Source organism: Ipomoea triloba, chromosome 7 (assembly GCF_003576645.1).
Source record: "Ipomoea triloba cultivar NCNSP0323 chromosome 7, ASM357664v1".
Lineage (NCBI taxonomy): Eukaryota > Viridiplantae > Streptophyta > Magnoliopsida > Solanales > Convolvulaceae > Ipomoea > Ipomoea triloba.
Window position 1 is genome coordinate 9048815 of NC_044922.1, and position 11306 is coordinate 9060120.

Below are 11306 nucleotides of genomic sequence, written 5' to 3' on the forward strand. Positions count from 1 at the left end.
AAAATATATATATATATATATATATATATATATATATATATATATATATATATATATATATATATATATATTTTCAATGTTGTTAATTAAGAAGCAGTAAAGGTAAGGAAGGGTAAATTAGTAAAAGAGTGGATATTGGCGGTTCGAGATAATAGGAAAGGGCCGACTTTTCCTCTCCTAAAGCCTCCCAGAATTTGGCTACCGTCGATCAACCTACACCCGAACTCCAGCAGCGTTGCCGAGGAATCCCATCGTTCCTGTGATTTACGATGGCCGGAGTGAAACGCATGACGAAGAGGAGAAGGGGAATGAGGTCTCGCCCAGGACCCAAAGGTACCCAATACGTGACTATACAGTCGCCGATTTTTTTTTCTTTTTTTTTTGTGATTGTGTTTTGTTTTGTCGTTTCGTACCGCCGATTGGCACCTCGCCCAGTAGAAACGGGTTGTGTTCCGAACCCATGCACATACCCCCCGTAGGATTTACGACACATCGCAAAATGAAGGCGATTATTGATGTGCAAAATCAGAACAAAAACCCTAGATGGAATTAGGCGTGTATACGGCTTTTAGCTATGGTAGGGATACGAACGAACTTAGCAAGATGGGGTCAGAGATGAACAACTGTGTAGGGTTATTTGCAAAGCAAAATTTGTGTTCGCTAGGACCAAAAAATGGTGTTCCCTCTTTCTAAAATACTAAGAATGTGTGCAGCTGTTGTATGTGGCACATTGATAGCAACCCCCCACACGGTCAAACTGCTATAGAAGGTTAAAATGGTGGTCCCAGTTGTTTTATTGTATAGGAAACACATGAATGTAGAGTGATCTTTTAAGAGTGAGGGGAGTTATGGTGGGCCCCAAAGAAAAAGATGTCATCTTTGCTCTTGAAAGTAGATGTAGACACGCAAATTGAACCATGTTGAGCATTCACTATGAAAAATTTAATGCCTTTGACTCGAATATTATAACCATATTAATTTGATGAAGTTGAGAATATTAGTTGCCTTGTGTTTTGTGAATAGAGGAAGGTGGTCATTATATCTGTTTCTGCCAACATAAAACTATTAGAATGTGTGTTATTCATGTCTATTATGCACTCAGTATTCTGTAGTTTAACCTGCATGTGCGTTTTCAAAAAAAAAAAAAAACCTGCATGTGCATTTATGAGCTGAAGGCTGTGCACTGATTCAATTTATCTCATAATGACCCAACTACTGTTATTAACATGAACAGGTTCCAAATGGCGACTGACCAATCCTGCCACCCACCAGCCAAGCAATAGGGATGATGATGATGACTTCGTAAGCCCTCCACGAGCATTCTTACGGCGCTTTAAAGCTGACCCGGCATGGGATGCCCCGGAAAATGAATTAACAAATGATGAGGAGGAAAGGTTCCCAGCATGACAACTAGGATCACCGGCAAAGCACTAGTAGATTCCATCAAAAACCTTAATCCCAAGCAGCGTAACGCAGTTGCAGCAATAGGCTTTGGAGATATCCTCAACCTTAACATCACGCAGCAAAACAGAAATTAGACGAAGGTATTTCTTGTTCACCACATCGATCGCCTTCAACCGCATTAATTCTACAATTAATTTGGTTTTCAATTTACTCTTATACAGAATAACATACCACAACCGCGGTCTTGAAAGCAATAAACAACCTCTTCTTACAAGGCATAGGCAGTATCAAACTACCCTTCACGACCACGAGAGGTGGAAGGGGTAGCAACCTTTTGCAAGGTGCAGTTAAACCCCACGAGAGATGCTCGAATTACCTCTTCCCGGAAGACTAACACTCTTCCAAATGCTTTCATTTCAAATGATTGTGACAACCATTTCAATGTCCCACTAGCTTGAGTTTTAATTCCATTTTTAATCCCGTTAAGCACTATGATTCGTGCCTTAACTAATGGATTAATCTTGGTATTAAACAAGCTACTTGGACGTTAGTGCCGTAGTGCACTTTCTTAGTGAATTCAATTAACCCTTAAGGTGCTAATAATACACTATTTTGTTAGTGTGCGAAACACTATTACGTTGGTACGTTATTGGTTCATAAAACTCACTTTCCCAGTACTAAATACAATTATCATTAAGCGATTAAGCTTTATAATTACTGTACATAGGTACTACCGCGTACCGTCTTGCTAAATAATTAGCAACTCATTTAGCCTTTTCGTTAGCGCTACAACGTTAGCACTTAAGCTCAATTCAACAGATTATATACCCAGCATTCCATCATTTGTCTCAAATTAATTTCACACTAGTAAAATTAGGAATTTCTGATCAAGTTCATTATTACACAATTAATGAGTTGAATCAAACCAATATAATCGCATTAAGAATATCACTTAAAAATATTCGATACAATTGAGTCGTAATGCTCACAATTATAAGATTATCTCAATTTTTGACAATTGATTTTCCATGAAATCTAGAACCGAGGTTCATTACGTGATTTCAATCATGTAACACACGAGTTACATTTTTTTGTTGGTCATTAACCATTTTAGCATTTCTCGAACAAATGCTACACATGCACAAAGCATATACATATTGAATCATACATCAAACATTATTTCACAAAATAATTCGCATGTATATCGTGATTCAATAATCTCAATGGAACATACATATTTTTAATCAATAAAAATATTACCAGGATACTACTACAAATTTATTCGAATAAATTCATATAGATAGGGTTTTCAAAAAAAATTCAAATAGATAGGAGATTACATTGGAAATAACACTTCCATATCCCTATCTCGTAGTAGTCCATCACACCGTGTGCCTTGTTCCATTTGATCAGCAGTCCACTCCCTCGGGGTTGTAACCCCTCACTAATTCCAATAAGCTGCGATCATGCGTGCCGGTCACGAACCGTAAAATTTTTAGGAACTTGTGTTCGGACCCGTTTGTCCTAGGAAATGGATTATTAGGCACTATATTATTATTCTTGAGTTTCATATTTAATTAAATTAGCCCATAGCAGCAAAAATTTATTTTTGATCGAACATCGTGAAATTTCGCGGTGTACCGAACCTAGCCCAATTTTGAGTATCAGTCTGGGATTAATTTTTGGTTTCGAAAATTTTTGGAATTAAATTATTTTCCTACCGTAATTTTATCTGTTTTAATCCCGAACAGTCTAACCGAAGATATTTTCTCTTACCCACCACAAAAGTGTGACACATGTCATTCTTTCTAGCCACATGTTATTATTTAAATAATTTTTTTCAGATGATCCAAATTGAAGCTTGATCTCTAAGTTTCTTATGTCTTCCTTTATAAGAAACAATGTGGCTTACTCTTCAAGCCCCAAATTGAGACTTACTCTCCAAGCTTTCCCATTCTTGCTATAAATAGAGCTTTGATCTTCCATTATCCCCATTCTATTCCCATTTTTGAAATAAAGAGAGGAAAAAGGAGAGAAAAATTCATCTTCATTCCTTGTGATCAAGAAAGCTTCCTAGCTAATTTTCTTCACAAGATCATCATCTATTCGGTAAAATTCCATTTTATTCGGTAGATAGCTTTATTTTTCATCCTAGAACAAGAATCTAAGTTAAGATTTCTTAAAATCATGTGTTATGTTGTTGATGGAATTTTAGGGTTTTAAGGTGAATTTGGGGAAAAGATCCAAGAGTTGTTCCTACGGTGTTAGTAAACCTTCTTGAGGTAAGGAATCCCTTTATTTGGTTGAGGTTATTTGAAAGTAGGTAATTGATAGCTAGCTTATGAATTGTTGTTGATTGGTGTACATGAAACCTATGTGTTATGTGCAATAGGGAAATTATGTATTTATGTATAAATATATATATATGTCGTGAATATATATATATATGGTGTATGTGTGTGTGACGTAATATATATATATATATATATATATATATATATATATATATATATATATATATTATGTGTGTGGTGTGTAATATATACATATTATATAGGGTATGAGTATTATGTGTATATATATATATGGTATGTGTACTTTATGTTAGTATGCATAAATGTGGAAAATGTTATGTTGAGTGCATATATACATATGTGTAGTGTAATGATGGGAAATGTTTTGAGCAAAATGTTTTGAGAGACAAGACTTTTGAACTAAGTTAAGAATGGTGATTGATTTCAAAGGAGGACTTAATTTTATGGAAAATGTCCAAAAAGTGATTTTTGACTCAAGGAAAGGGAAAAGGAAGGAAAATGTTTTCAAACCTTTGTTCTAGTAAAAGTGGTGAAGGACCTTGTCTTGTAGCCTACGAGATAAAGAGCTTAAAGTGCCTTCCCGTATGGTGGTTATGTTATTGTATGACCAGTTCATACTGTGGGCGAAGTCTATTCGCCGAGTACTATATCACCCGGAAGGAAAAGGGTCTCCTGCGGGGGTGTGCACACTTAAGTATAGTAACTCTATTTTCGGGTAGGTGTCGTTCTTATGAACCTAGTGAGGCTAGCTAGGAATCATTCCAACGCGCCTATAAGTCCAGGGGATCAGTATTAGACCGGGCGATGACCACTGAACCCGAGTTGAACGATCCAAGTGGTCAGTCAAAAGTGGAGAAAGGATACTCCAAAGGTTTAACACTCACTTTCTATTTAGGACCAAGTGGATTTTGAAATATGAATGTAGTTACGCTGTAGTTACGGAGAAGAGGTATGTGAAAAGTATTGAAAATACCCAAAGGTTGTGGGTGATCTCTCTGAAAGGTGAAAAGTGAAGAGAATTTCCTTATGAAAGAAATGTTTTTCAAAGAAAGTGATTGAGAACAAAAAGGTGGAATTTGTGTTTTTCCATTACTTGCTTATATGCTTAAATGTTTAGCATTATATGCTTTGAGTAAGTAAATGATTATTGTATGACCTCGTCTAGAGGGAAAGTGATTCAAGATTGATATTGAAATTGTTGCCTATTATGTGTGCACGTTGCTATGTGTAACTGTTGTAGGTAGAACCTCGGCTGATGAGTAAGGATAGGGTTTTGATGTAACAATTTTTACAAAACCTTTATTTAGTTTTGAATAACCCATGGATATCCTTACTTAGCCGTCGCGCTAACTGCACTTCAATGTGTATTGTTTTTATCAGATGCAGTTTAGTGAGTACCTCTGTAGCCAATGAGCTCAGAATAGAAGAGAAGTGCAGGTTGAGGTCTACTATGATGTTGTTGTAGTATGTTGGTGTTGTAAGTTTAGCCTTAGCACTTAGAGTGGAGTTTGTCAAAGAGGTGATAGAATTCACTCTAGGTGTGGCGGTAGCACCCAGTTTTCTGTTGAGTAGATGTAAGCTTCCGCAGCGTCTGATTACTGATTTGTAATAAAGTGTAAGAGTGCAAAATTGGGGTGTTACAGGGGTGGTCTCATCACAGCACACCGGGTATTCGGTTGTGACCTTCACTCGTCCAACCATCCACCGTATCCATTAATCCTAGCAAAGTTGTCTTCAACCTTTTCACTAGGATGACGGTTCGCATCGCAATGACCCTTCACCTTCCTCACATAAACTCGTTCAGAACTAAGCTTTTGCTTGGCCTTCTCTCAATTATGATCGAAGTCATTGGTCACACTACCACAGTCTTCGGACCATGTAGTAATCACACCACTGGATCCTCTATGGCTGATAACCGATCCAATTGGTACCGAAGGTACCTGCATCGTAGGAACATTTTCCATGATGCCCACACCGTTTCGTGAACCAACGTTCACCGGTGCTAGGGAATGTGCAACAACGTTGCCGTTCCCTCCATTGTTGTTCGTAACAACATTACCGTTCTCGTCCCCGTTAACAATCACGTTGGATTTTCCATTTCTCCGTGGTATTCGAGAATTAGAAAGGAATAAATAAGGTTTTAAGATTGTTTGAAATAATTCTCGAAAACCCAAGAAAATGGACGAAAAAAATCCACAAAACAAATATATATATATATAATTCCAGGAATTTAAACCTACAACAAAGGTTAGATAAACTTGGAATAAGGAGGGACGGAGATGAACGGACTTTGGGGTAGTTGTAAGCACGAGTCGAGTTGCCTTTGTCTTTAAAACCTTATTTACCGCCTCCCGAGGTGCTGGAGCGTTGCGGCCTAGGTTTCCCATGATAAAACGTACTACGATCCCTGCATTTGAGCACACAAACTTGGGACCCGGCGAACGAGAACGTGAGATGAACATAGGTGGCTTGAAGGAAGGTTGAACAGAGTTTCGAGGTGGAAAAGTATTTTGTGTATATGTATATCACGTATATGTTGTGTGTCTGTCTCACACAAAATCTGCTGCTCACCTAGAAGAATATATAGGAGATGAAGGATTAATGGCATTGAACATGGCATTCAATTCTGGCCTTGTAACCTCCTCCCACTAACCAAGTATTAACTCTGCCACTAACATGAAATTAACTCTAAAATAAAGATTGGAATTAATCTATTTTTAATTCCATAACGTGCTGAGTTAATCATATGAACAGTCACTACGGAAGTGAACCGTTTTGGCCAGAGTTTCTTGCGAGAGGTCACTGCAGTTACGCGCGGAAGATCGCCTTCGAGAGGTGACTCAGAGCTATGATAGGCCGACCTGTGCACGCTTCGAGAGTTCAACTCTTAGCCGTGAGAGATCGACTAGTGCGACCAGGAGATCACCGCTATCGCAAGCTTCCATCGCAACTGCGCCTCGAGACATCGATATGTCTCGCGCGCTGCCAGTCACGAGACATCACTTATGTCTCGAACTGCCCAGGCGAAGTCGAGACATATCTTGACGTCTCGAACCGTAGTGAGAGGTCGCAGGCAGTGGCCTGAGATGGAAAAATCGCTCGGAGTTTTGGCATAACTTAGCCCGCAAGGCCAGTCAATTTTTCGGACGACATTCGTGCCCGCGTACACGAGTCAAGCCTTTCTAGGCTCATTTTGGGATTTGATTTGCACCCCCCCTGCGCGCGAGAGAGAGCCTCTATGCCATACAAGTCAATTAGTGTAACACCCCGTAAATTCGTTCAAGCCTTTCGTTCGTTAATTAATTCCTTGGGCAATTTAATTATTCTAATTGGGCTAATTCTTTCAATTTAATATATATGTACACTTGTATATATATATTCATGAGCCTAATTCAATTATTCTAATCAAGAGCCCAATTAATTGAATTATTCTTGTAAGGGATTTTTATTCAATTTGGATCCTTACAATATTTGTAATTAAATATTCCTACAAGCCCAACTTATTGATCTTATATTATATAATGTATATATATTGTTCCTAAGACAATTTTATGGGCTTCCTTATTCTAATTCTTATATTAATTATAAGGGATGATTTCATTAGCCCATTTTGCTAGTCTTGTATATATATAATTAATTCTTGTAGCCATCATATTATATACTTAAGCCCAACTCATATTAAAGTCTTACACCCTAAATATTGTATGTATTCTTAGTATATATTTTAGAAGATCAAAACCCCTAAAAGTTTTCACTCCTCTTCCTCCCTCTCTATCACTTAAACGCCATTTTCCATTCCTCTTGCACCAAAATTGATCTCCATTTCCCTACAAGTTTTCAAGTAAAGATTGCTCTTTTATGCTTGCTTAGGAGTGGGTAAGTTCATCTAGCTAAGAATCCATCTTGTATTTTGTGTTTTTGATAGTCTTTTAGCATATTCTTATAATGTTCTTTTGGGGTTCTTTGGGTAAAAGATGATCAAGGTGAAGGTGGGGCTTTGTGATCTTGCTTAGGGCTTGTTGGAGTTGGAGAAAGCTATTCAAGGTAACCACTATGTCCATCAAAACTATTTTTATTCACTCCTATTCTATTTGATGTTCTTGGTGTTGGAAATCCTGAAAATTCTTTGTGATTAGCCTATTTTGTTGGATCTATTTGTTGGATTTCATCTTGATCTTTTGATTAGTGTTGTATGATCATTGATGGTTTGGATTTCCATGTCTTTGGCCTCTAAATTGGATGAAATGTTGGTGTATTGGGTATGATTTTGCTCTCTGGAAATACCTCTTTCGTGTCTGCTGTTGATGTTCTGGAACTGGGGTTGGAGTTGACCTTGCGGAGGTCCTCGGCGGCACAATGTAACCCGCCGGGGAGTTCCGCAAGGCCAAGGCGGTTGGGTTGAACGGAGAGTGGTGTTCCGTTGAGGCAGTCCGCCTCCTTCCTGCGGAGGAGTGCGGCGGAAGACGGTGTTCCGTCAGTGTGTTCCGCAAGTTCTCTGGGAATCTGCTCCCAGAGGCTGCTTTGTGATGTTGTTGTCTGTTGTTTCTCCTTTGTTTCTGATTATTGTTGGATTGTTTTGTGGAGTATTTTACCATGTCTTTGGAGTATTTATCCATGCCTTTTGTTGGGTATTTACTACCTTGTCTTGGAGATTTATTCATGTCTTTAGTTTCCCTTTTGTACTCTTTGTCTATTGATTCTTGATATTCATTTACCTGGGAGTTTGTTTGTGTTCATAGATGAGATGAACACTTTGTTTGGTTGTTTTGGGATGATGTTGGAGTATGAGTATGTGATGTTGGTTGTTGGTATCATTGGAGTTTGTTGGGTGAACTAGTTGTGCTACTATTGTTGGTATTCGGGTTCATTACCCCTGTGATTGGGTTCATTACCCCCGTGATTGGGTCGATGACCCCTGTGATTGGACTTAGGTCCCTGTGATTGGACTACGGTCCCTGTGATTGGGTTCATTACCCCGTGATTGGGTTCATTACCCCCGTGATTGGGTCGATTCACCCCTGTGATTGGACTTCGGTCCCTGTGATTGGGTTTTTACCCCTGTGTACTTGGCTTCTGATTTGGGGTTGGGTTCGGTGTGAGGATTGGTGTGAGGTTTGGTGGTTGGTGTTGGGATTTTCTTTCGGTTCTTTAGTTGTGAGTCCTTGTTTACTCAGTTGATATCTCGTTGTTCTCGATTATGATTGATTGTTCCTTATACTCGTGTTCAGTTGGTATCTTGGTTATGACTCGTTGTTGTCTTATGCTTTCATCGTTGTGCTTTGGCTTTATTCGAATGAGTTTTGGTTATGCTTCGTTCAGCTTATTATTGTTGAGTATCCGTTTTGAACTATTGAACAGTCTGTTGGTGTTTATATTCTATATGGGTGTGTAAACCTATTTATAAGCGTATGTATATCTATATCTCCTTGCGGGTGTGAATGGTGGTTGCTTAGCATTCTTTTGCTAATGGTTCTTTGCGTGTTTTCCAGGTATGGAGTAGTCTATGCGAGAGCGCGCTAGAGTTTCTCTATCTGAGGATGCGTNCTAGGGTTATGATCTGAGACTCTAGGACTTGATCAGTAGAAGTTAAGATGTTTAAGAGTTCTAAGATGTGTGAATTCTAGGCCGCGCGGTGAGGACTCGTTTACTTGCTTTTGTTTATGCTTTGCAGGTTGTTTGTTGTTTGCTTGTCGTGAGCTCGTTCTCACTTGCTTTCTTGCGTGTTTGGTTAAGGCCGACCGCAACGTTCTATTCGCTTTCTGTTAGTATCCCCCTCTTCTAGTGACCATGGTGCCGCCACGAAGACGCGAGGACTACCCGGAAGCGCCAATCGTGGAGCAGCTAATGCAGAATCTTCAGCAGCTGACGCAGATCACCCAGCTACTCGGAAACGCGATGGTGCAGAATAACCAGCACGGGCAGCCGGACTTGGTTCGGAGGGTGGCAGGGCGGCACCCACCCTTCTATGCTGGAGAGGAGGACCCCGCGGTCCTTGAGGAGTGGATTCGAGCTTTTGACAAGATCCTCGAGGCAGTAGAGTGCCCACCTGGTCGTCAGGTGGAGATGGCGAGCTTCTACCTGAAGGAGGAGGCTGATCTTTGGTGGGTCCACGGCGGCCCGGTGATGCGCCAGGAGTCCGGTTTCGGGTGGGAGACGTTCAAGGACCGGTTGAGAGCTCGCTTCTACCCGGCCCACGTCAAGGCAGCGATGCAGGAGGAGTTCTTACACCTTCACCAGGGGACGAGGACCGTGCAGGAGTACCACCGACGCTTTCTGGAGTTAGCCCGCTTCGCGCCGACCCTAGCCCCGACTGAGGAGACACGGATTGAGCGGTTCGTGGCTGGCCTGAACCTGGAGACGCGCATGGCCTTAGTGGTGTTCAAGTTCCAGACGTTGAGCGAGGCCTACAGCAGCGCTGCCGATCATTATCGAGTGCTGTCTATCCGGCGAGGGGTCCAGGACCGCTCCAAGCGGCCAGCAGAGGGTGGAGCTCCAGACTCCAAGAGGCACAGACCCGGGGGATCCGGCATGAGAAGAGGCTTCCAGCAGGGTGGCTTTAGCCACGGCGGTGGATCTCGCCCTAGCTTTGGGCAGGGGTCAGGTGGCGAGGGAGTTCGTACGCGGCACTTCCACTGCAGGCGTTGTGGGAGGGACCACCCGGGGCGCGACTGTGAGGGCCAGTTGGTGGAGTGCTTTAGCTGTGGTCTGCGAGGTCATCGAGCTTACGAGTGCGCAGCCAAGAAAGGAGGTTCATCCCAATCCAGACCGAGCACGGCTCAGGGAGCCCAAGCAGTGGCCCGACCATTCCGAGAGGCTGTGGGTAGCGGGGGTAGCCGGCCAGGTGGAGGCCAAGAGCAGCAGGCTAGGCCGCAGCAGAAGAAGATCTTTGTGATGGGCCGCACCCAAGCCGAGGCGAGTGGGCTTGAAGAAGGTAACCCTCGAGCCTAATCTTTTAATTGCGTGGTTTAAGTGCTTTCCGAGTTTTCCGTTAAGCGTTTTAGTTAGTCGAACCGTTAAGTGAACCATAGGCGACCTTTCGTTAGTTAGGAAGCTTTAGGTAACGTTTCGTTAAGGGTTTGGAAGACTCGGTTTTATGTTAAGTGGTTGGATCGTTCGTAAAAGACAAACCAAAGGGACAAGATGCAAAGGAAAGGGAAAAAGGAACCTAAGGACCTAGCTAATGTCCACAAGGGGACTCGAACCCGCGCCTAGCGCATACCAACAAAGGAACCACGCCAACCAGCTACAATGATTCGTAGTGTTCCAGTCACAAGACTCTGCTTTTATTTCTAACGTTCAAGTGGTGACCATGCGGTTGGGAGAAACGGATCAAAGGGCTCCGTGGGAGCACTCCGCGAGCACGTGCGGAGCAAGATAACGGTGGAACGTGTTCCGTCAGAGAGCTCCGCCGAGGAGAGCGTAGCAGTGAAGCGGCCCGAAGCCTTCCGCGAGCGTGGTCCGCACGGTCGAGGGTGCATGCGTCTTTTCCAGTTTTAAGCGAGATAACCCTAACCCTCCCCGTCTTTCCTCTCCGCTACATTCTTTTTCTTCTTCCCGCAAATAGAGAGCAAACGGCAGCAGAACGCC